General features: G+C 43.9%; 1 protein-coding gene across 1 annotated transcript in view; it reads left to right on the forward strand.

Annotated features, from left to right (window-relative positions):
- The window catches only part of LOC104982227 (multidrug resistance-associated protein 4-like), a 201824-nt gene that overhangs the window by 187597 nt on the left and 13546 nt on the right, over window positions 1-681 (forward strand). The gene's annotated exons all lie outside the window — the stretch shown is intronic.

A 681-nucleotide genomic window follows, 5' to 3' on the forward strand; every position in this document is an offset into this window, starting at 1 on the left:
TAGGGGAAATAAATGTCTGTCTATCTTTATCTTTCCTCTCAGGCTTTTGTGAAGTGAGGAGGAAAGTCCAGCCCCAAGGCTGATTTGAACATGGTGATTCAGAGCAGTTCCGGGCACTTGTGGAAAAGTCAGTTCTCCTCTTGTTCCCACATGAGTGCATTCCCTTTTGTGCCCCCTTCACTTAAAGGAGCTTATTGGGCTCTTCACTGCTATCCATATTCTTATGACCTGGCTTACTAGAGCCTTCCAGAATAAAATGTAAATGGCCTACATGAGCTTATGTACAGGATTCTCTCTTGAAGCCAAGAGGACACATATATTTCCAGAGTAATTTACTTATGGCTCCTCCTGAAGCAGATGACTAGGAAGAACTATTTAAATTAAAGTATCATGACACAGGTCATGGTGGTTTTCAGGTCCTCCTGGCCTTGCAGTTATTAACGAGGTTCTGTGAGGCAGGTTATCCTGACACACAGGTGAGAGAACGTGGGGACCAGCTGATGCCAACATCAGAGGTGATCTCTCCATGGACAGAGGTGCTGCAGACCCCAGGATCTTATGTTCCCCTTACACATATGGGGATGTTCATTTCACATATATGGAGAGATTCCAGACCCTAGAAGAAGTCTGACCAATGGAGAAAATAGCCTAGTTTATTCTTCAGTGCTAATGTGTAAATAT

The sequence above is a fragment of the Bison bison genome, unplaced genomic scaffold, assembly GCF_000754665.1.
Source record: "Bison bison bison isolate TAMUID 2011002044 unplaced genomic scaffold, Bison_UMD1.0 scf7180017864527, whole genome shotgun sequence".
Classification (NCBI taxonomy): Eukaryota; Metazoa; Chordata; class Mammalia; order Artiodactyla; family Bovidae; genus Bison; species Bison bison.